At 42.5% G+C, this 23159-nt stretch overlaps 1 protein-coding gene and 1 long non-coding RNA gene across 3 annotated transcripts in view; one reads left to right on the top strand and one right to left on the bottom strand.

The window, feature by feature from the left end:
* Window positions 1–23159, bottom strand: part of LOC141128553 (uncharacterized) — a 156952-nt gene that overhangs the window by 31080 nt on the left and 102713 nt on the right. For both annotated transcript variants that reach the window (XR_012241712.1, XR_012241711.1), the window contains exon 3: window positions 12675–12758. This is a non-coding gene — a long non-coding RNA (uncharacterized lncRNA). The remainder of the gene's footprint in view (window positions 1–12674; window positions 12759–23159) is intronic.
* The window catches only part of SORT1 (sortilin 1), a 243094-nt gene that overhangs the window by 5738 nt on the left and 214197 nt on the right, over window positions 1–23159 (top strand). The gene's annotated exons all lie outside the window — the stretch shown is intronic.

A 23159-nucleotide genomic window follows, 5' to 3' on the forward strand; every position in this document is an offset into this window, starting at 1 on the left:
CGGCCCTTCCTGTGTACATCGTGATCAGCAGTGATTGGACACGGCTGATAACGAGGTAAAGAGTCTCTGTTAGAGACTCTTTACCTAGATCGAAGTTGCGGTGCATCAGACTGACACGCCGTAACAGCTTGTTATCCTGATCACATCACCTGATGTCTGGTCAGGATATTGCAACCACTTTGCCACCGTCATTTTGCTATATGGCGGCGGCAAGTAGTTACTTCTGCCCCCATAGCTTTTAAAGAGACTTTTTTTTTTTTTTTTTTTTTTTTTTTTTTTTAATTTTTGTGTAAATGTGAGATCTGAGGTCTTTTTGACTCCTCCTGTCATGCTTTTTTTCTATTACAAGGGATGTTTACATTCCTTGTAATAGGAATAAAAGTGACACAATTTTTTTAAAAGAACAGTGTAAAAATAAAAGTTTAAAATAAGAAATATTATTTATTTATTTTTTTTATATGCGCCTTGTCCCGCCAAGCTTGCGTGCAGAAGCGAATGCATACATAAGCAGCGCCCGCATATGAAAACCGTGTTCAAACCACACATGAGGTATCGCCGCAATCGTTAGAGCAATAGCAATAATTAATAACTTAAAACGTGCAGCCTGTAGAATTTTTTTTCAAACATTGCCTATGGAGATATTAAAGGGTAATAGTTTGTCGCCATTCCATGAGCGGGCGCAATTTTAAAGCATGACATGCTGGGTATCAATTTACTTGGCGTAACGTTCTCTTTCACAATATAGAAAAATAATGCGATAACTTTACTGTTTTTTTTTTCCCCAAAAAAGTGCGCTTGTAAGACCGCTGCGCAAACATGGTGGGGGGGTGGTTCTAAGGAATTTTCTAGCAAAAAAATGACCAGTTACTCTTACCGGTAACGGTGTTTCTGGGAAGTCTTCCAGGATGGCACCCTGAGAGATGACTGGTCCACCTGACAGGAAACACAATCAAAGAGTTTAAAACCCCGCCCCTCCCTGTGCTCCTCAGTTGTGACAAAGTATTGACCCACACCAGTGCACAAGAGTGAAAATAAACACCACAAAACTCTATACATTATAATATACCTAAAAAGAGCGGGTGTGAAGTAGGCCTGCCGTCCTGGGAGACTTCCCAGAAACACCGTTACTGGTAAGTGTAACTGGTCATTTTCTCAAGTAGTCTTCCAGGATGGCACCCAGAGAGAAAGCAAGTAGCTCAGGCCTACCTTAGGGCGGGACAACCGCTTGTAGGACCTTCCTACCAAACACCAGATCCTGAGGGGACAGTAACCCCTAGGGCTGAAACAACAAATCGATTTATGAAATTAATCGATTATGAAAATAGTAATCGATCGGCCAGTAACATAATGGGTTAAAACTAAAACGAGCCCTTTATAGTACAAAAAGAGCAAGTTGCTACTGTAGATGTTACTGTCACAATCCTACAGTAAAAAAAATGAACCCTACAGTAGTGATTATCATAATTTTTATTTTTTTAAAATTTTTTTAACCCCATTATGTTACTAAACGTCTTAGACTTGGTTCACATCTATGTGTTTATTTTGGTGCTTTTTTGCAGAAGCGCACTGCAGTTCATTAACATGGTTTCCCATTGGACACATTCACATCTATGCTTTTTTCAGCCGCTGCGTATTTGGAAAGGGTCAGGACTTTTTTTTTATTTGGTTCAATATACTTCAATGGAGAAGCTGCAGAAAAGCATTTAATGCGTTTTTGCAGCAATTTGTGTTTTTTAATCTGCCCAACAACAAATTGGCCAAAAAAAATGCAAAAACTCAAATCGCCGCAAAAATCAAAACTCACAGCAAAAGCACTGCAGAAACAGATCAAAAGCAAACTGCCTAGGTGTGTGGCGAGCCTTATTCTGGCCACGCGGATCAATTTTCAGACACAAATATTCAGACGAAAAATCTTTGTACATTCGCTGAATGAAAGAATGTCGTTTTGAAATTTTCACTTGTTTTAACTTTCTGTTTTTAAAATGAATGTAATTTCTGAACGAAAACCACATCCACTGTCTGAAAATTCCTTTGACCAAGAAGTTTTCTATTTCCAAATTTTCCCGTCACTGTGGTTGAAAATGAACGTCGACTTAACCCCCACTAACGATTAGAAAATCTAACGAACGTTCTTAAAATTGTATTTATTTATTTTTTTGAAGGGAGACATTTGATCTCTGAGTCTGATTAATATTTATCAGATTCACCCTTTAATAGTATGTACAGTATATCTCTAACAACAGTTTATACAGTATATATCTCCTCTCCTCTAATAGTATATACAGTATATCTCTTCTGTCTGTTATTCTCAGAGTGGATTAGATATTTTGCTCCCTAACCATATAGTTGGTTAGCTCAGGCTAAGGAAATCGCATGTTTAATCCATCTTGCTATGGATGCTTGGTGGACTTTTCTTTTGGCCGGAAAAGTTAACTAATAGATGGCTGGACCTTCTAAACTCTTTAAAATGTTTTTTAAATAACTTAACAGACAACGTCTGACATCTAGACAATGAAAAGAAATGTCCCTCTCATTTTGGGGATTGTTACAAAAGCAAGGAAGCAAGCAAGGAAGCACTATTTCTTGAGTTCTATGGAACTTGGATGCTACCTTGGGGAGGTACAGGTGGTCCTGCCTAAGTATAACCCTGTCCTCCAAACGGAAAAAATGGTTCTTTAATTGAAAAGGCCTGAATTTCGCCTATCCTCCTGGCTGATGTGATTGCCAGTAGAAAAGCCAACTTAAAGGGGGGGAATCTGATCTAATGGCTCAAATGGAGCTTTGGTTATCCCCTCTAAAACCAAGGTAAGGTCCCATGGCAGAAATCTAGACAACTGAACAGGGGACAACCTAGCTCTTTGACCGATAAGAACCTCTTTGATCAGGGGGTTCTAGCGCCAAAGCGTTTGTCCAAAAAACAGGACAAGGCAGAAGAGTATCCACTAACTCTGTCAGATAGGCCCTTCTCCCGAGGTTCTGCCTTTCAGCTGGGGTATGGATGGCAGACTGACCCTGAGGAGAAGGTCCTGCCGAACAGGCAAATACAGAGGCAGGGTTATGGACCAACTCTGTAAGGTTGGAACCAAACGCTCTTGGGCCACCATGGGGGCAATTGGATCAAACTGCCTTCCAAGAGAAACCACTTCTGAAGAACTCTCGGAACTAGCCCTGGGGGGGGAAGGCATAGGCCAACCTGAAGTTCAAACCTGGGCCAATGCATCTATCCCCTCCAAGCCTCTTTCGAGGGAGAGAGAAAAGAATCTCCTTACCTGTCTGTTCCTTCTGCGGGCGAACGAGATCGATCTCTAGATCACGCGGAATTTCAGGCATACCAGGGAGAACACCTTGGGGTTCAACTCCCATTCCCCCTGGGAGAATCGGCTTAATGACTGAGATAGTCTGCTTCGATGTTTAAAGTTCGCCTTTATATGCACTGCAGAAATGGAGAGAATCCGCAGCTCTGCCTACCCTAAGATCTCTAGTGCCAAGGTCAGAAGAGTGCGAGATCTGGTGCCTCCCTGGTGATTTAAGAATGCCATAGCTGTCGCATTGTCTGACAGAATCTGGACCTCTCGGTTTTTGATTCTCCCTTCGAAAGCCTTTAATGCTTCGCCGACGGCCAAAAGCTCTCAAATTGGAGGAGGCCGCGTCCCTGATTTGGGTCCCAGGTAATCCTGGGCTCGCAGTTCCTCTAGGTGGGACCCCCCAACCCCAGAAACTTGCATCTGTAGTTATCCCGAGAGGCTGTTGATTCCGAAGAGAACCCCACCCCCCCCCCCCCCCCCCCCCCCCCCAAATCTTCGATAAAGCCACCAGCGAAGAGAGTCTTATACTGTGACTGGAATGGCGACCTTGATATCCAGAGTCCTTCTTTCCTGTCCCAAGAGGACAGGAGGAAGTGCTGGAGGGTCCTGGAGTGTAGCTGAGCCCACGGAACTGCTGGGATACATGAAGTCATTAGGCCCAGAACCCTCATAATACCTCTGTGTGGGATCGTGTTTGCATCTATCAGGGAGCGATGTGACTGCTGAAATGAGGCCCTCTAACTTGCCCTGAGGTAGAACTAGTTTTTGTTCTGAGGAATCCACAAGGAATCACAGATATACTTTTGTCTGGGCAGGAATGGCAAGGATTTCTCCACCCCAGAGATTCCAAGGTCTTCACTACTTTGGTTAGGTCAGAGAGCAGCTGATCTCCATTCTGATTGTAAATCAGAATATAGTCTAAGGATCAACTCCACTCCTGGAGATGCAGGAAGGCCACTACTTCTGCCAGGACCTTCGTTAATACCCTTGGACTGGATGCCAGTTTGAAAGGAGGGCCGCAAACTGGCAGTGCTGAATTCGCTATGGGGAGGCAACTGCGAATCTTGGGAAGACCTGGTGATCTTTAGAATAGGGATGTGAAGATAGGCATCTTTCAAAACTATAGTTACCATGAACATGTCCTTGAGATATTCTCTGAGAGAATAGATGCTCTCCATGCGGAACTTCTTGTACCGCAGGAAAACGTTGAGGCTCCTCAAATTTATAATGAGGCGATACCTTCCTGAGGGTTTTGGTACCACAAAGATGTGGGAGTAAAAACCCTGACCCTCTGGGACTGACACTATGACCGCTTGATTGGCAAACGCCTCAACATTCTGCAGAATTCCGATGCCTTGAGGGGGTCCCTGGTAGGTGGGTTAAGAGAAACTTGGGGGAGGAGGGGAGAGAAATTCCAGTCCGTGTCCCTCTCTTATGATCTGGAGAATATGGGGGCTCTGAGTGATCCTTTCCCACTGAGAGATAAAGTGGGAAAGCCTTCCCCCTACTGGAATGTCATTAGGGATCTTGTTGGCTGACTTCTGGCTGGAAAAGAGTCTCTCCTTTTTTGCTTGTCTTTTCCAGCCCCCCAATGTCTATTTGCTGTCCCTATGTTTTGCATCTGTTTTTAATATATAGTTTTTGACCAATTTGTATCTATGTATTTCTATGATGGATTAATACAGTATATCCTCAAAATTCCTGAAGAAGGAACTGTATAAACAAATTCTGAAACATGCTGGGTATGCTGACTGTCAGTCGGTTTGATGGTTGTCTTCTACTATAGAGTCCTTCTTACTATGCTTCAGAAAATTGACTGTATAAATTATATGAATTGTTCTAATCATTGTTTTTAATCTTGATCTTTTTGTATTTTGAATTAAAAAAAAAAAATAAAAATGTATTTTTCTAATACTTTCGTACTCACCTTACACCTAATAACCCTCACCCGGACAATCCCCTGGGGCACTTTCTTTTCCAATTTTTCCTTGATTACTGGGATGAGGTGCGGGGTTACATTATTGAGGTTTGGTAGATTTTTTTTTTTTTTTTTTTTGCAAATTCCTATTCTCACAGGGTATAGGGCGTTTGCTTGTGAACCATCAGGTGTGCAAATTCCTATTCTTTTAAGAGAGACCTTTTTATCTGGGAAACGGTTCTTCACCTGAGTGCCCGGAAATTTTTTTTATTTTTATCCCTCCTACGCTTAATGGGGAATTTCCTCCCATTTTTGGTAGATCTAGCAAGGGCTTGATCTAAACTGGTACCGAAAAGGAGGGAACCTTCAAAAGGGAGGCCACATAAACGGGTTTTAGATGAACTATCTCCGTCCCAAGTTTTGACCCAGAGGGCTCTCCTTGCTGAGTTAAATAAGGCACCGGATTTGGTGGTTGTATGCACTGTCTCAACCGCTGCGTCCGCTAAATAGGCAACAGCATTACCTATAACGTCCAACGAATCTAGGACTTCCTTTGAATTGGAGGTCTGGGATACGTGGTCTATTAATTTGGAGATCCACATGTCGGCATTTCTTGCTATGCAAGCTGAGGCCAATGCGGGGCTCATAGCCGCAGCATTGGCCTCCCAGGCCCTGCGCAAAATAGTCTCGGCCCACTGATCCATCTGATCTTTGATGTTACCGGTATCTTCAAAGGAAAGATCGGACTGTTTGGAAACTTGTGCCAAGGAGGCGTCTAGCCTAGGAGTTTTGAAAAACTTCTCCTCCATCCTCCTCCTTTTTTTTTTTTTTTTTTTTTTTTTTTTTTTTTAAGGGGCATCTACGCTTCCAAGTTTTGTATTGCAAGAGCTTCCTCTCAGGTTCCTTCCACTCCCTTAAGATTAATATCTTAAAGGGCGGAATGTACTGGAAGAATTCTGGCTTGGGGCTTAACTAAGCCTCTATACATTTTGTCTTGAGCAGAGACTTGAGTCGTAGGCTCCTGTATCGCCTCAGACACGTAGATAGCTCTAAGAAGGCCCTCCATGTCGTTGGCTGAAAAAATATGCCTACTAGACCTTGAGTCTTCCCCTTCTTCCTCATCTTGGCTGAGCCGTTTTGGACCCTGTGTGTCTCTCCTCGCTCCCCATGCTGATGGTGTCAGTATGCCTCTTCGGGTAGCTTCCGACAGTCACCGTGTCCGGGTGGCAGCTGGCTGTGCATAGAAGTGGGTGTCTGCTCCTCCTGGACTGTGTCCTTTTGTGTGTGTGGACAGCGTTCTCCTCCATTCGCGCCGCCGCCATTTTGCCAGAGACCGGAACCGGAAATGACGCGGGGGGCGTTGAGGTCACTTCCGGCTCCAGGAGGAAACTGTCATTCCTCCATCAGACGCCAGAAAGATGGCGCACTCAGCGCCATACCTTCCTCCAGCCGCGCGAGCAGCTGGGCGAACGCAGCCCCACGACTAGAAGCACCAGTCGCCTGTCCCCTCTAGCAGGGATATGACTTGCATGCGCTGCATAATTCACCTGACAGGAAACGCACTGTAGAGAATTGTTGTAAGGCTGCAAGATGAAGGGGGAAGCCAGTCCAACACACTCAGCCTGCACTGTTGAATGAAAGGATATCCAGGGCTCCTTTTCTGCATGGCACCCGCACAGGTAAGAAGGGGAGACAGGGTAATGGCCCCTGAAGTTCTGGGTACACCACTGTACCCAGGGTCCTTCAGTCCTTAGGGGGGCTCTTCCAAGTGCTGCCCCCCTAAGGAAGATGAATGGGGAAAGCCCCCTAGGAAGGATAAAGGAACCCTACTGGACCCAGAGGCTTCCCAAGCTTTTGGTTCAGCTCCCAGGGGGAGATCACCAGCCCCAGGCTTCGGATCTGTGGAAAAAAAAAAACAAACAGTTTCGCTTTGGGGACACACAATCAAAAATTTTTTATTCAAAGAAAAAAAAAATTAATCTGAGTCTGATATTTACCAGATTCAGCCTAAAATAGTATATACAGTATATCTTTTCTGTCTGTTATCAAGTGAAAACACACCACCTGGGTGGAGAGAAACAAGCACAAAAGCACAAAATATAGCACAAAAAAATGGCTCCCAAGGGCCTATAGGCAGCTAGAAAAGATTAGACTGAATAGAATATATCAAAAGTTCTTAATTGCGTACACGTATATATGAGAAAAAAAAAAAAAAAAAAACACAAATTAAAACTGCATGAGCTTTGGTATACATGGTATCCAAACATGAGATGTCTGATACTAATGCAAATGGCAAAAAAGTTAACACCAAATGCAATTGTTCTGAGAAGGGGCTCTTCCTGAACATAGATCTCTCATGTTTTAGATACCATGCATACCAAAGCTCATGTAGGTTTTTAATTTGTGTTTTTTCATATATCTGTACGCAATAAAGAACTTTTTTTGATCTATTCTATTCAGTCAATTTTTTTGTAGCTGCCTATAGGCCCTTGGGAGCAATTTTTTAAATTAATCTCTTCTGTCTCTTATTCTCAGAGTGGATTAGAGATTTTGCTCCCCAACCATATAGTTGGTTATTTATATTTACCACTGCATAGAGGTATTTAAGAAGAAATTGCTTTTTTTTTTTTTTAATACTTATTTAAATTATACACCACACTTTTTTAAGGTTTATTATCCGATTTAATCAAAACAATAACCAGCCAACTAATCGATTATGAAAATAATCGTTAGTTACAGCCCTAATATATACTGTGATACTGTACTTTCCAAATATGCTGCAGAAATCTCCCTCCACTAAGTCTGGCTGCAACCATATTAACTATGGGCAGCTGAAGCTGCTGCCTGTTCTCTTCCTGGATTTACACGGAAACAGAGGCACACCTCTAGCTCTTTAGCTCTGGTTTGCCCTCTTATGACTCATACCTCCTCCCTTCCTGACAAACTTTCAGAGGGAGAGAGCTGTGCATTATATCATAAGCCTAGGCTTTTACTAGACAAGAAACAGGAAGTGGGCTATATAAGGTATTTACTATTTACTGCAGAAGAAAAAGTTTTACTATCCAAAGTTAAAACAACAAGGGCAGAAAGCTTTTGCGTACTAAACAATGCTTATTGTGAAATTTTTTTTTTTTTTTTAAAACCACAGAGGTGATCAATACCACCAAAAGAAAGCTCTATTTGTGGGGAAAAAAAGGACGTCAATTTTGTTTGGGTGCAACATTGCACGACGTGCAATAGTCAGTTAAAGCAACGCAATGCCGAATCGCAAAAAGTGCTCTGGTCAGGAAGGGGGTAAAACCTTCTGGGGCTGAAGCGGTTAAAGGTGTGTGGGAAACTATTAAAGCGAAATTAAAGCCCTGCTTTCAAAAACTGCGAACAGGCAGGCTCTTGCGTGCAATGTCTCTTCTGTAATAAAAGAAACCTGCCTGCTCAGTCTTTTCAGTTCAGCTCAGTTTACATTTTACCGCAGTACCTGTGTGCTGAGATTACTGCACACCTGTGCGTGCGCAGGACTTGTCATCCCACACCAGCCAATGAAGATGGCCACAGCCTGAAACCCAAGAGAAGATGCCGGCGAGGGACGTTGCAGGAGAGGTATTTGGAGTTTGTCTCTGCTTTAAATGCTTTAAGTTGGTGGTTTTAGTTCTGCTTTAATACTAAAACATCATGGCTGTTATGGGGGGGGGGGGGGGGGGGATAAAATGTATATATTCACCGACCACTTTATTAGGTACACCTCCTTTTGCCTTTAGAACTGCCTTAATTCTTTGTGGCATAGATTCAACAAGTAAAAAAAAAAAATGTGTACGAAAGCGCTGATATGAACTAATAAATAAAAAATGTGACAATATTAGATGACTAAATAATATAGCTGCAATTATTGTGTATGTGAACTGATACCACACAAAAAATATAATCCAAATAAATAATGCGCTAATATTATCCTCCTAATAAGGACACGGTGTAACCTCCAAAAAGGTAATAATTAATAATAAAGTGATAAACGCGTGTAATTAAATATTAAACCAACATCCTTCACCATAAAACGATCCTAATAAGAACCATAGGAATGATGAACACAAAATAAATATTATATACAATAATGAAATATTAATGAGATACAGTGCACAGATAGACAGTGAGACAGCATAACGCTGTAAACAAATATATGTCTCTGCTAATTGATGAATTAGACAAGCCTCAATGAGTAACCCAGTGGCCGATGGTTCATTCATAGATTCAGCTACTCATTAGCATAGACTGGCTACTGGCTCTCAAAAAACTTCCGCAGTATGAAAAACAAAGGAAAAAAAAAAAAAAAAAAACATTGCGCAGGTAGTATGAAACTGCTTGCAAAGCGCCGCTTTGCCGGCGGTATAGCCGCGCTGCCCCCATTGATTTCATTGGGCAGGTGTGGTGTATACACCGCTCCTTCACCGCTGCAAAGATGCTGCTAGCAGGACTTATATTTCACTTTCCTGCCAGCACACCACTCCAGTGTGAAAGCCCTCGGGCTTTCACACTGGAGTGTAAGGAGCAGCTCTTTCGGGGCGCTTTGCAGGCGCTATTTTTAGCACTGTAGAGCGTGCTAAGTGCCCTAGTGTGAAAAGGGTCTTAGAGCGGCAGGAGGTCACGTGACCGCACAGAGGCAATCTGAAAGAAGCTAACTAGCGACATCATTGTAAACAAACATTTACACTGTGTAGTATACCATTCTGAGGGGATGAGGAGAGACTGCAGGCTGACAGAAGCATGTAAACTGACCGCGGTATAATGGATCAGCTGCTATGGTTACCATGGTCAGTTTACAAAAGGGGGGATACAGGAAAAGGCAGGATCAGCCAGGTTTTTTATACAGGCAGTCCCCGAGTTACAAACACCCGAGTTACGAACCACTCCTACTTACGAACGGCCTCAAACGCCGGCCACTTGTGCTCCACGCTGGTCCTGGATACCTCTGGACACATCCCATACTGCAGTACTACAAGTACTGCATGGCCGGAAGAGCCCCAGATAACATAACGAGCGCCTGGAACATCCCACATCCATGCACAGGCGGACGTTACAGTTACGAATGCAGTGTTCTGACCGGAAGTTACACTTACAAACAACTTCGACTTACGAAGAAACCTACAGTCCCTATTGTGTTCATAACTCAGGGACTTCCTGTAGCATAGAAAGGGACAGATTAGACAGCACAAGCACTATTCGGTTTTACCCGCTTTTAAAGGAACATGACCTTTTTTGGATCTCTTTTTAGGGTTACAACCTCTTAAGGGCATTCTTCCCATTACCTCCCAACATACTGTGTGTGTGTGTTTGAAAAAAAAAAAAAAAAGAGGTAAAAATGTTTAAAGCTGGTTTCGGTTAGAGATAGTCTGGAGTGGAGAATTAAGAATTGTAAGTACAGCAATATTATAGGTAAAGTTTTTTTATTGCAATTTGTAAAAGTGCTTCTAGCTGCATCATTACTATCGAACAAATGATATATTGCTGTATGTATTTTCTGCTTTCAAGAGGTCGATTTATAAAGGCAAGTGCAGTTGTGCTAGATCTTAAAGGAAGCTATGAAGTAAGGGAAAGCTCTCTGATTTTTATCATCCAATGTGCAAGCAAAAATGCAGTGTGGGGTGGGTTTTTTTTTTTCTCCTTCTTTGCATGTTCCCCTCAGATCTAGAGCAACTGCACTTGCAATGCACAGGTTATTTGCCTTTAGGGCGAATGCACACAGATGCAGTTCTGTGCAGAAACTGACGAACTGACTGCACTGGTGTGAACTAGAGCCATTGGAATACATGGGGAAACGCTGGTGAAAGAATTTTTAGTGCAGAAAAAAGCACACGGAACACCATCTAGTGTGACAACACAGTTGCGTACCTGCCTAAAATGAACATAGTTTTATTGTCCTGATGCTACTGGTGTAAGCTAAAAAGAATAAAGAAAAGTTGTTTCTACATAACTACTCTTGTTAAAGGTGTCTGTTATTATAATAATTTGATGGCATGACAGGTTGGGAGGTGCTTGGACTAACTTGTTTGCTGGCACTCTATCTTTTTGATCACACATATTTAGATGAATTATCACCATGTGCTGTAATATAAAGTCACAGGTGTCTCGAATATGCAACTAAAGTATTAACTGTTTTTATATAGCTGTTGTGCTGTCCAAATGCTTGCTAAAAGTTACACACGCACTTTGCATGATATGCAAAAAAATATATAACCTGAACAACCTCAAACTATGCACATAAGACACATACATTATTTTCTCCCCCCTTATACTTTTTCTGCTCCGTATGCAAAACTAAACCAGAACCTAAATGCAAAATGACATGGGGGACAGCGCCTTAGTGAATGTCACTTGGCAAAAGATCTGTTGCATAACACCTGAAAAACCAGAAATGCAAGTCGCAGATCATTAAACTCAGCAATTGGTCTGTAGAGTTTCGGACACAGCTTTATGAGAAGCCAAGCAGACAATGACATGCCGATTTACCATTCCATTTACTGCTAGAAAACCTGTACATAATACTATTGGGGTTGATTTACTAAAACTGGAGTGTGCAAAATCTGATGCAGCTGTGCATGGTAGCCAATCTGCTTCTATCTTCAGCTTGTTCAAGTAAGCTTTGACGACAAAAAAAAAACCAAAAAAACCCTGGACGCTGATTGGTTTCTATGGAGAACTGCACCGGATTTTGCACTCTCCAGTTTTAGTAAATCAACCCCTTGTGTAGCTAGATGGCTGAACAATGTTTAGATTTTTATTTTGGGATGCACGCTTGTAAGGTGAATTGCTCAGAAGCTCTCATTTATCTTTGGGACGGGGTCTCACTTTCTCTGCTGAATTTTTAATTTACTTTCCTCACTGAAAATAAATAGCATAGCTACAATCTTTAATGCAGAGGCAAGAGGGGAAGCAGCGCTAGGACTACTGTAGAGATCTCAATGCAGTAGTCGAGGCGATACATAGGCCAATTAGTTCTTGGGTACCTTACCAGGAGCATAAGGCTTCATGTACACTGCAGCTGCTCAACTGACATTTAGGAGCAGTTGGACATTTATTTCTGAAGCCCCTGAACTCTCTATTATCCTGTGTGTCCATGTACACATAGTTAATTAGAGGAGTTTACTGGCATTTCTCTGAAAGCACAAAAACCACATTCAGAACAAGAGAACAATGCGCATAAACGTGCCTAAACGCTAGGCAGCCTCAGCACTTCAGCAGTTTTTCATTAAATAAAATTTAAAATTCTGGACATTGAAATTAATAACTGCTGAGGTGCTAAGGCTGATGAAATAAACAAACTCCCAAATGCTGCTAAACTGGTTTGAAAAAATTCAGCTTGGGTGAGTTTTTTTTTAACCACTGGGCACTTAAACCCTCTTAATAACCAGACCAATTTTCAGGTTTCAGTGCTCACATTTTGAAGTCATGCAATACTGTACCTATATGAAATTTTTGTCCTTTTCACACAAATAGAGCTTTCTTTTGGTGGTATTTAATCACCGCTGGGTTCTTTATTTTTTGCGCTATAAAAGAAAAAAACGAAAATTCTGTTAAAAAAAAAAAAAATTTCTTTCTGTTATATTTTGCAAATTAGTAATTTTTCTTCATATATTTTGGCCAAAATTTATACAGTTACATATCTTTAGTAAAAATAACCCAAATCGGTGTATATTAATTGGTCTTTGTGAAAGTTTTTTATAGAGTCCAAAAGCTATGGTGCCAATAACTGAAAATTGATCACACCTGAAGTACTGATGGCCTATCTAATTTCTTGAGACCCTAACATGCCAGAAAAGTACAAATGCCCCCCAAATGACCCCTTTTTGAAAAGAAGACATTCCAAGGTATTTAGAAAGATGCATGGTGAGTTTTTTTGAAGTTGTCTTTTTTTTTTTTTTTCCCCACTAAATTGTCATATTAGCAGGTTATTTCTCACACACAGCATATACATACCACAAATTACACCCCAAAACACATTCTACTATTACTCCCGAGTATGGCGATACCACGTGTGAGACTTTTACACAGCATGGCCACATACAGAGGCCCAACGGAGCATCTTTAGGCGTTCTGGAGCACCCAGGCCAATTCTGACATTTCTCTCCTACATGTAAAATCATTTGTGTGGTTTGAACACTGTTTTCATATGTGGGCGGGACTTACGTATGCGTTCGCTTCTGCATGCGAGCACACAGGGACAGGGGCGCTTTAAAAATATATATATTTTTTTTATTTTAGTTTGACGCTTTTTTTCCAAAAAATAAATTTTTTGATCACTTTTATTCCTATTACAAGGAATGTAAACATCCCTTGTAATAGGAATATGGCATGACAGGTCCTCTTTACAGTGAGATATGGTTACAATAAGACCCCACATCTCACCTCTAGGCTGGGAAGCCTGAAATTTAAAAAAAAAAAACAAAAAAAAAAAAAAGACCTTGGCTTCGATTGTAGTGGTCAGTCGGTAGAAGCACCTGAGAGCAGCAGGAGGGGGGACATCCCCTCTCGCCTCCCGTAAGAACGATCAAGCAGTGGAACAGCCGCTATGATCATTCCTATGGTGTAGGGAATCGCCGTCTGAAAAAGCTGATATCTGAATGATGCCTGTAGCTGCAGGCATCATTCAAATATCCCCGCACAAAGTCAAGGACGTCATATGACGGCCGGTGGGCAGGAAGTGGTTAAAACGCTTTATTTATTTTTTTTTACCACAAAGTTGTCCATTTTATACAATATTTCTAACACATAGCATGTACATACCAAAAATGACTCCCCAAAATAGATTCTTACTCCTGAGTACGGCAATACCACATGTGTGAGACTTCCACAGCCTGACCACATACAGAGGCCGAATATGGCTGGGTATTGCAGAGTATTACTGAGCATGGATGGCTGGATGTGACTGCATTTGTCAGAGCAGCGCTGTGGGCACTACACATCCAGCCCACAGTGCTACTGCCATCCAATCCCTCCCACCTCTGTACTGATGGGTACACAGAGGGGAGGGAGGAACCGGCGTCATGACATGACGCCGGTTTGTTTACATGTGATCGCTCCGTCATTTGACGGAGCGATCACATGGTAAACGGGCGCGATCAGCAGCCATTTACCATGATCCATGCTCGGCGGTCACGGGTGTTCTCGGGTGCGCGCCCCGGGGGGCACGCGAGATCGGGATTCTGGGAGGACGTCATAGTACCCCCTCCCGGGGTTAAGCAACCACCCTGTAGCCGTCATTCGGCTATGGGCCAGTTGCTAAGTGGTTAAAGCTGATTTTCTCCTGTCAGGAGAAACCGTGTTTACAATAATCCCGTCTGCATGAAGCCTAAGGAAAGCTGCAGGTTGCCAGAATCATAGGGTACACCAAAAAAATCCTGAACTTTTCTAGCTTTCACTAGCAGAAGGAATTCCAAATACAGAACATCACATTTTCACGGAAAGAAGAATGTTTGCACCATCAACAGAACAGTTTTCACACCTGTTGGCCTCACATTTAGGATAGATCAATACAGTGCCTTGAAAATGTATTCATACCCTTTTGAAATTTTCCACATTTTGTCTAGAGATCGCCCGATATCGTTTTTTTCAGGGCCGATACGATACCGATTTTCTTTAATGGTACATCACCGGACACAGAGCCAGAGTAGTTACTATCTGGGTTATAGGCCACCTTCAGGTGCTGGACACTGGCACACCCTAAACAGGAAGTTTCCTCCCTATATAACCCCTTCCATACCGGGAGTACCTCAGTTTTTTTGCCAGTGTCTAGGGTGTTGGTCACGAGTAAAGATGTGCTGAGCTCCACTGGAGCAATCCTTGCTGGGGCTAGCTATGCAGCCGGATCCATTTAAAGTGTCTTTTAGGCCGAATTGAATGGTACCTGGGCATCGTGTCAGAAGAAACAAGGTTTTGCCCGTAACCCTTCTCTTTTTAGAGAGCTGGACCCCGGGATCCAGTACTTTATTTTCAGCCATAAAGTTTTACTGGCGGGGTGCTATTATGGGTCCAGGAGTGTCGGTTCCCCGAGGGTCCCCTGGTTCCTGACGGTTTGTTAACGGAACCCACCGTGAAGGGTGAAGATTGGGTCTGTTGGTTTTACCACAGAAAACCCTGCGCCTGGAAAGGTAAGGAGTTTTTTCCTAAGGAATTTTAAAATTTTTTTTTTCTTTTGAAATGTCTCTACTTTTAAAAAAAAAAAAAAAAAAAAAAAAAAAATGCTGACATGCCTAAGAGTCACCACTGGGGGCTGTATAGAGCATATTTATAAAATACTATGGTTGAAAAATTGGTCAGCCAAAGCGTCATAAAAAAATAAACCCAAAACAAACTCCTGGCTGGTTTTCCTTCTTGCGGTGAACAGCTGATTGGAATATCTCGGATAATTCATCCAAAGAATTTCTATTGGAAAGGTACCCCTTTGCCATTAAGAAAAGGAGTTAATGTATTTCAAGTTCAAGAGGTAATCCTCAGGGTCAAGCCCAGGGAGAGGGGGGGTTGGGGAAAAAGGAAGACTTCTGCAGTTAAGGGTCTGGCAGAATTTGTCAAGACAGATTGGCTTCTTCAATAGCTCTAGAGTACAATTTGGGGTTTCAAGAGTTCCTGTCTCCTCGTTTTCTCAGATCAAATGATCCTAAAGATACAGAGAAAAAAGTCTTTCTAGCATTGGACCATCGTTTGGCAAAGAATGGTCATGCTGGTCCCCATGAAAGAGCTGGGGTTGAGGTTTTAGTCAAACCTTTCTTTTCACGGCAAAATCGAATGGAGATTTCAAACCCATTCTGGATCTCAAGAATCTAAACCGCTTCCTGAATATCTGCTCTTTTTTGCATGGAGTCAATCCAATCGGTTGACTCCATCCTACAAGGAGGAGAACCTTTGACGTCAAGGGTGCATACCTCCGTGGGCATATTTCCCCACTCACCAGTATTATCTACTTCAAGGTAGAAGATCTTCAGCTTCAGTTTGTAGCCCTGCTTTTCGGTCTACCAACTGTACCTTGAGTGTTTACAGAGGTTCTGGCCCCTCCTCTAGCCAGATTAAGGGCTCAAGTTATAACTATTATAGTTTACCTAGACGATCGTCTCTTGATAGACCAGTCGGTAGCCCACTTAGACCAAAGTATGGTTACCACATTCGACTACCTAGGTTGAATTCTCAACCTAGAGAAATCTTCCTTAAAACCATTAAGGAGGTTATGGGTCTGTTCATAGATACACCCAGAAAAGGGTATTCTTGCCCCAGGCAAAGATCAGCGCCATAAAGGAACTGATTCAGGTGGTCGAAGCAAGATGAATCCTTCTATTCAGCTTGCATGAGGAAAAGATGGTGGCTTCATTCAAGGCTGTTCCTTATGCTCAGTTTCATTTGAGAATGCTGCAAAACAGTATCTTATTGGCTTGGAACAAGAGGGTTCAAGCTCTAGTTTTTCCAATGTGTCTGACGCCGAAGGTGCGCTGGAGCCTCAGTTTATGGTTAATAACCAAAAATCTGCAAAGGGGAAAATCCTTCCTACAGTTACCTGGGAAGTGGTAACAACATACGCCAACCTTTTTTAGGTTGGGGAGCAGTCCTGAAAGAGTCAAATTCCAAGAGAAGTGGTCCAGATCAGTAATTACCTTGCCCATTAACATTCTACAGATTCGGGCATAGCGCTTGGTCCTGAGGGCCTGGACGTTTAATTTACGGAACTATCCTGTCAGGATCCAATCTGACAATGCCACAGCAGTGGCCTATATCAATCACCAAGGTAAAGAAAAAGATGTTCCTTTAACTGATGGAAAACTGTCTGTTGATCCCATCCCCATATACATATAGTTAAAACCAATTTCCTCAGAGAAATGGGACTTTGAATGGATCACAGACAGGAAATATGTAGAAAATAATTGGATTTTATTACATGAATAGACAACTCATGATGAAAAACGCAATACAAAGCATTGGATAAAACCAAAACCTATACATGAAAACACAGAATTAAAAGACCAACTATGAACCAAAGCCCAGAAGCTGTCAAGGTGACAGATCATCCAACGTGTTTTGAAAAACACACATGGTTTTTATCTTCTTCAGGGACTAAACCGAGCTTATTATTTTCAAAGTTGTAAGTTGGATCGCTGCTAAGAGCGTTTCACCAACTCGAATGCAATAATTCAGTTAGGAATAAAAGGATCAGAGGAGAATATCCATCCGTCACAAGCACCCGTAGATCAAACTGCCGCATACCCAAAAAGGGTACACCCTACACTGAAGAATCTGTAATGATCTTACTCCTGAGATTACTTGGCGTGGCTCATATTGTCAGTCAAATGACATCAATCACCAAGGGGGAACAAGAAGTTGTGCAGCCTAGAGAAAGGTGAATCGTATCTTATCTTGGGCAGAAAACAATGTACCTTGCCTATCGGCAGTTTTTCAATCTAGGGATAGAAATTTGGCAGGCGGTCTATTTTGAGTCACCAGCAGTTGTTCCCGGGAGAATGGTTGGTTCCTTCACCCCGATATCTTTCTGACAATAGGTCAAAGATGGGGGATCCCAGTTGTAGATCTGTTTGCATCCAGGTTCAACGGAGAGTTTGACATCTTTATGTTAAGAACAAAGGATCCGCTAGCATGCGGAACAGGTGCATTGGTGTTCCCATAGAATCCGTTTTACTGATTTATGTATTCCCTCCTTTTGTGCGTGTGTCCACGATTTCTTCGCAGGATCGGAAGTTGGTGATTCTTGTGGCCCAGAAGATCTTGGTATGCAGAGATCATAAGGATGGCGGTAGGGGTCCCATGGACCCTACCACCATCTCCAGACCTTCTCTCGCAAAGGTCCGGTATTCCATCTTACCTTACAAATGCTAAATTTAACGGTTTTGCTATTGAGGCCCACACTCTAAAGAAGCGTGGCCTGTCAGGTTCAGTGGTATCTACCTTGGTTAAATGCAAGGAAGCCGGCCTCCATAATTTATATATTATGGCGTCTGGGAAGCATATGTCTCCTTTTGTGAAACCAGGGGTTGGCACCCCAGGAAATAGGTCCTAGGTAGAATCCTTGACTTTCTGCAGATGGGGTAAGATATAAAGCTGGCCTTGAGTACTTTCAAGGACAGGTCTCGTCCTTATCTGTATTATTTCAAGGACCACTTGCTTTGCATTCTTTGGTTCGTAACTTTATTCAGGGGGTAACACGGCTTAATCTCTGGTTAGGTCACCCTTGAACCCTTGGGACTTGAATTTAGTTTTGTCGGCATTACAAAAACAGCTTTTTTTTTTTTTTTAAGAAACTATTTTTTCTGGTAACCATATCTGCTGCAATAGAAGTATCAGAGTTGGCTGCTCTTTTTTGTAAAGAGCCATATTATTGTTCACAAGGATAAGGTAGTATTGCGTCCTCATCCTAACTTTTTACCTTCATTTTTTCCAGAACCCTGTTCTGTGGAAGAAAAATCACCACATTCTCGTGATGTGGCGAGAGCAGTCAAAATCTACCTAAAGGCAACTGATTTGTTCGTATTGCCTGAAGGTCCTAAAAGAGGACAGGCAGTATCGAAATCTACTATTTCTAAATGGATTCGACAAGTAATCATCAAAGTTTATGGTTTAGAGGTAGATTCCACCCTCTCAAATCAAAATGCACTCCTAGGGCTGTTAGTGCTCCATGGGCAGTGCATCACTAAGCCTCCATGGCTCAAATCTGCAAGGCCGCAACTTGGTCTTCAATCCATACATTTACCAGATTCTATCGCCTTTGGGCATAGTGTACTGCAGGCTGCAATATAACTTTTCTAGTGTCATGTTGCCCTAATTCTGTGTTGTCTACCTCCCCTCAATTGGTATTGCTGTGGGACATCCCACATAGTAACTACTATGGCTCTGTGTCCCGTAATGTGCGATTTAAAGAAAATAGGATTTTTTTTTAACCGCTTAACTGTAAAATCCTTTTCTTTTGAAGTACATCACGGGACACAGAGGTCCCGCCCCTCTTTCTAGTATACACGTGTGTTGCTTTGCTACAAAACTGAGGTACTCCCGGTATGGGAGGGGTTATATAGGGAGGCAACTTCCTGTTTAGGGTGTGCCAGTGTCCAGCACCTGAAGGTGGCCTATAATCCACATAGTAACTACTATGGCTCTGTGTCCTGTGATGTACTTCAAAAGAAAAGGATTTTACAGGTAAGCTGTTATAAAAATCCTATTTTGCGGCTGCTTTTCAGGCTGATAGCCGATATCGGTGCCGATTTTATTCTGTACGTTTAAAATTTATTTTTACACTGTCCTTTTTAAAAAATGTAAAATAAATTTCTGTCACAAGGCATGTTAACATGCCTTGTGACAGTTAGTTACTCTTTATGGGGGGATTGGGGGTCTAAGACCCCAAACCCCTCCTCTGCATTTGAAAGTATTCAAAACATCAAGATCGCATTTTTGACTACCTTTTTTTTTTTTTTTTTTTTTTTTTTAAAACTGGCGCCTTTTTAAGATGCCAGTAATCCGGAAGTGATACTAGATCAGAGACTAACAGTAGGCTTTGTTCAGGTCTTCGTCCAGCTGGTGAACGTGCCGGCTGGTGGCTTGGGTCTCCCGGTGGGATGGGAGAGCCCGGGGGGGTGGGTGGAGAGGAGATGTCCCCTCCCGCTGCTTGTAATACCAGCTGAGTGACTGCTGAGCTGCATTGGTTGTTATTACAAAAGCCATCTGTCTGCTTTTGAACTAATATTGGTAAGTTTTGTTACTGATGCTTAAAAAAAAAAAAAGTGAATATTGGCCGCACCGATAATCAGTCAACCCCTATTTTTCTCATGTTACAACCAAAAATGTAAATGAGTTTTATTGGGCACAGAATTGTGAAGTAAGTGGTCTGAAAATTGTGGCGTGCATTTGTATTCAGCTCCCCTTAGTCGATACTTTGTAAAACCACCTTTCACTGCAATTACAGCTGCAAGATATTTTGGGGATGTCTCTATCAGCTTTGCACATCTGAACAGTGACATTTTTGCCCATTCTGCTTTGAAAAAATGGCTCCAGCTCTGTCAGATTGGATGGAAAGCATCTGTAAACAGTAATTTTTAAGTCTTGCCACAGATTCTCAGCAAAGTGTGAAAACCAACCATCAATAAAAAATTGTTCTTGACTATAATGTGCAATATAGGCAATTTGAGAGGATTATCCCAAAGCATTGGGATGTCCTTATGAAGGATGGGGTATTGGTTGCAGTTCTCCCCAATCGCTCTCAATTTATTTACAGATGAGCCCCAACGCTTAGAGATGTCCTTGCCCCTGGAGTGATTGACCCACCCATTTTTAGAGAATATTGAATTTTAATTTTTTTTGTCAGTCTTCTACGCTTGTGGTAGATGCGTAGCAGGTAGACAATGTAAGTGCAATATTGAATGCAAAGAATTCACTTCCTTTTCCACCAAACGGAATTATCAGATCAAGAATTTGATTACATGCAATACGCAGGGGGTTGTATATATGCTGGAGTGCAATTGTGGACTCCAGTATATTGGTAGAACATCTAGGCCCCTGAGCGTATGCATTGGGGAGCATGTTAACAATATTAACCACTTCAGCCCCGGAAGATTTGGCTGCTCAATGACCAGAGCATTTTTTTGCGATACTGCACTGACCTCCCCTTCTTACTATTTATGTACTTAAAAAATTTCTTGGAATATTTTTTTTTTTTTTAACTCTCCTCTGCTATGTGCTTTTCGTGTTCTATCTTAGCCGCCCTGATTGCACCCTTACATTTCCTGTTGCATTCTTTGTTAAGTTGGAATGCTGATGATGATCCCTCAGCCTTGTAATTTTTGAAGGCCTTCTCCTTTTGCTTTTGATATGAATTCTTAGGTTGGAGTTAAGCAACTCAGGACTTTGAGCTCTTTTTAAAATTTGTTTCCCATTGGGATGCACTGGCTAATACCCTTATTTATTATGCTACTAAAGCATACCCATTTTTTCCTCTGTGTTCTTTGTTCCTAAGATTTTATCCCATTTGGTATCTTCTAGCAAGGATCGTAGTTTAGAGAAGTTGGCTCTTTTGAAATTCAGTGTCTTTGTATTCCCCTTATGTTTCCTATTTGTGTGATTTTATACTGAAACTAATTGACCTGTGATTGCTGTTTCCTAAACTGCCTGTATTTCCACATCTGTGATCAGGTCTGTATTGTTGGTAATCAGTAGGTCTTTGTTTCTAGTTGGTGCATTTACCATCTGCCCCATGAAATTGTCCTGCAAGACATTTTAGAAATTGCCTTAGAGATGAATGCGCGGTTCCTTCCACCCAGTCTGTCTGGATAATTTAAAATCCCCCATCCTTGCCGCTAATCCGAATTGTGATAGGAGGTCCTCCTCCTCCCTCTGGTTAGGGGGGCCTATAGCGTACTCCCAGTATTACTTTCCCCTTGGTTTCGTCCTTTGTAGCTCTACCCATAAAGATTCCACCTGCTCCATTAGTGATGTCTCTCACATTCACTTGTACATTATTTTTGATATACACGCATACCCCTTCCCCTTTTTTACCCTCTATCGCTGCGATATAGGGAATACCCTTGAATGGTTGCCAGCCAATAATGAATGCTGTTGAACCAAGTCTCTGAAATTGCTACAAAATCGAAATCCTCCTCATACAGCAGTAGCTCCTAGTTCTTTCATCTTTTCCGCCAGACTCCTGACATTGGTGAACATGCGATGTAGTTTAGACCGGTCGCATACTATCTCCTTTATTGGGTGTTCTGAGGTTGCAAATAGGACTTGTTACTGTACTTACCTCGGGTTGAGGTGCTTTAGTCAACCTACCACTAATGTCCCCAATACTGCCCTCTGGAATTTGTTCTGCACTGACTATCTCTACCTCTGGACCCTCCCCCCGTCACCTAGTTTAAAACCCCCTCTAACTTTTCAGCCATCTTCGGCAGCAGATCTGCACCCACCTCATTATGGTGCAGTCCGTCCCTTCTGTAGAGCTGGTAACCGACTGAGAAGTCGGCCCAGTTCTCCAGAAACCCAAACCCCTCCTTTTCTACACCAGATCCTTAGCCACTTGTTTACTTCCTTATTCTTCCTCTGCCTTTCTAGCATGTCTCGAAGTACTGGTAGTATTTCTGAGAAAACCTACCTTTTTTTTTTTTTTTTGGTGGTCCTTTTTCCTCAATTTAGCTTCGAAGTCCCTAAAAGCACCCGGTAGACAACATACAGTTCGGTGCTTCAGGTCTTTGTGACAGATTGCCCACTATATCCTGTCCTTCTAACAATTGAGTCCCCTACCACCAGAATCCGTCTTTCCTTTCCCTTGACTTTTCTCCCACCCTCACTGGAGGAGTTATTCCCCTGGCAGCTGGGGGAGTCGCTCAGCTCCAGCAGTGTTGGTCCCTGACTGGTTTCACCAATGTCACTCAAGGATATGCAATTAGCGGACCTCCAGCTGTTGCAAAACTACAAGTCCTATTATGCCTCTGGGTGTCATGCTTGTGGCTGTCAGTCTTGCTATGCCTCATGGGACTTGTAGTTCTGCAACAGTTGGAGGTCCACAACTCCCATGAGGCATAGCAAGACTGACAGCCACAAGCATGACACCCAGAGGCAGAGGCATGATAGGACTTGTAGTTTTGCAACAGCTGGAGGTCCGCTAATTGCATATCCCTGGTATAGAGTGTCTTCTCAGTTTTGACAGTTGCTTCCCTAGATTCAGAACCTGGGCTTCCAGGCAAACATGGTTACATTTTGCACAGCAGTATTTGCCCTCGATCTGATGATCAAAGAATGCATACATGCCGCAAGATGTGGGGGTTATACCCTGTCCGGTCCTCCTGCTCTCACACTCCCTCACACCGCACTTCCGTGCCAAAAAAGCTCTGCAACAGCTCCACCAGGTCAGAGTTCAATCTTTGTTTCATCAGACCTGAGAATTTGTTTCTCATGGTCAGAGTCCTTCAAGT

This window comes from Aquarana catesbeiana, linkage group LG02, assembly GCF_042186555.1.
Source record: "Aquarana catesbeiana isolate 2022-GZ linkage group LG02, ASM4218655v1, whole genome shotgun sequence".
NCBI lineage: Eukaryota > Metazoa > Chordata > Amphibia > Anura > Ranidae > Aquarana > Aquarana catesbeiana.